Genomic DNA, 2714 nt, shown 5'->3' on the forward strand with positions numbered 1-2714 from the left:
CTAGTTTTGTTATTGATTGTGGTAAACTGCACAAAGCGAGATAACTCTGGTGCTAGATGCTCTTATTCGTAAAATTGTATCGTCTCCCATACACAATGCCTAGCCTTAGGATAACTTAAAACTTGATTGTCTCCCATACACAATTCCTAGAGTAGGTCATCTGCCCCATGTGGTTCTTGAACGATCTGTGTATGAAAAGAATTGGAACCACTGCCTTACCCTTGCATGATCGTAAGAAGCGACTAATAGGGTCTTTACATTTGGTTTTGCAGTAACTCTGTGATTCCAGCAGGTATGCAAATTTTGATTCCATTTCGATGTAAATGAGATGTGGAACCAAAATTTGTAGTCCTGTTTGGCGCCATATAACCTATACTGTGTTGGTGCGCCGTAAAACCCAAATAGATAAATAAATTGTTGAAAATTTATGCAAAGGCAGCCGGAGTGTTCCTGTAATAGGCTTCGGACAGTTACTTGACACAGACATTAATTGGTCGCATAGTTGGATTTGCCATTTCTAACAAAAGCTAACTTGTCTTCTATTGTGTGAAAATTTTTTACGAAAGTGAATGCATATTTGCCCGTATATCATTAGTGCTTTAGAACTGCTGAAAATAGAGGTAAATGAGTGTATAATTTTATTGTTGCCAAGAAAGGATGTAGTTGAGAGTACTAAATACGCATTGCATTTGATTGTTTCTTTTGAAGTAAACCGAATAACAAATGACTAGTATCAGCTAGACAATTATTGCTTCATTAAATGACATCATTTTATCAAAGAACTGTCCAAATGAAAACGTTTTTATTCCTAGCTTCATTTAAAGTAGAAACAGATCTTTGTGTTTTATTGTTTGATATTTTTTGATGTGTATGGATTTAATACGCGATAATTTTACTCACTCGCATTTCTTTTTGATGTTTGTCATGAAAAGAGAGCAGTAATAGAAAATTATATGTTTGTTTTCGATAATGGTCACTATGGGACCAGATAAATCTATTGAACAATCTGATGATTTTTTTTCATCGGAAATGAACCTTAAAATTTTGAATTTACAAATATTGATAATTACAAAAGACCAGTACAATAAAACATAAAAACAATAAAAGAAAACACAATTAGTTCCGAATAGAAGTATCATCTTTCAATTGTAGGCCTGCAAAACAATAAATTAATTCGCTTATCAGAAAATAATAAGTCTTCCCTATTTATTATAGCTGTACTTTTAGTTCATAAATCGTGATGGAATTGTGTATAACATTTACATGTTGATGAAGATGCACTCTGGTAACTGTAAATGAAATTTCATGCGCTTTGCAAACTTATTATTAAACTGGTCAATTAAAAGATACATTAGGTTAATGAATACTAACTAGTAGGATGGTGGTATTTTCTCTACGGAATCAGTTGGAAAATGGTTTAAAAAAAAGAACTCCACACTTTCTTGTAAGTTTCCAGTGTTTTTAATAAATGGAAAAAAATTGAAACGTGAACATCGGATACTGAATGTATTCTCTCAGCAAAACGTGAAGCACTGTTAAGTTAATTAAGGCACTAGCTCATAACAAACGTTATGAGAAAACCGACAGCCTGTTTAGCATTATGCCACTGAAGAAAGTACCGTTTAAACCCTTGTTTGCACTCAATTAGCGACGACACACCTTTCTGATCAGTCACAGGAGCTGCCAAAATGAAAAGTATTGTCCTTAACCCGCGTATTGATGCGCATTTGATCGCTAACCAAAGGCCAAGGTTCGCTCATTAAAGACAAGACACCGCTTTTGTATAGCAATGAAAAGTTCAAGTATCGTGTTCGGAATAAATTAGCTAATTTTGGAGCTTTCTTCATTATTTCAAAATATGATATATTTGGCATTCGGGTAGTGTCGGTGTGTTTCAATGATTGTAACTGTTGCCGATTTCCTAGACATGATTTGAACAGGAAAATGAACAACACTTTGCGCGCGTGGAGGCACGTGACTCTTGTTCTCTAATCTCGCGTACTGTTATTTGGCCTGACAGATATATGTCAGTGACCACCCTACTTAGAATAATTTACTGGACAGTTTCATTGAAGTAAATGAAACATTGTATTCAACGACGGGTGCTTAGTGTGAAATACTGCGATTGGGTTTCTTAATTTAGATTTAAACCGTTTTGAATTTATTCTCATCCAATATTTATTGACAAATTTAATTAGCCAGATCGACGGGGCATTTATGGTATTTTCTGTATAATATAACTTCTCGTGCGCACTGGCCCTCGGGGTGTGCCTGTTTACATAGGTAACTCGGGGAACTTTCTTCCGTGGACGTCTGGTGAAAGTAGACCGGTAGTCCGGTACCGGGAACGAGGGTTTACGACGCATACCAATATAGAATTTCCTTTTTTTTTTCGGTGTTTATGTTATTGATCAACTGTATACCGCACTGGAGGTAACTTTAAACTCTTAAATGAACAATGTAATAGTTTATTCATCACGAATTGGTCTACCACAAAGATGTGGTTTCGGTAACAAAACATTATTTGTAATCTTGGGTTAACAAGAATTTGCATGAAACTTTCGTGCAGACATAGCATTTTAACGTAATTCATATACATCTGTTGTTTGTTTTTTTGGTGTTTTTTTTTTGATTGCTTTACCTGCTATTATACACAAATGTAGTATCTTAACATTTGAGCCGTGCAATGAGAAAACCAACAAAATGGCTTTGCG

This window comes from Mercenaria mercenaria, chromosome 1, assembly GCF_021730395.1.
Source record: "Mercenaria mercenaria strain notata chromosome 1, MADL_Memer_1, whole genome shotgun sequence".
Lineage (NCBI taxonomy): Eukaryota > Metazoa > Mollusca > Bivalvia > Venerida > Veneridae > Mercenaria > Mercenaria mercenaria.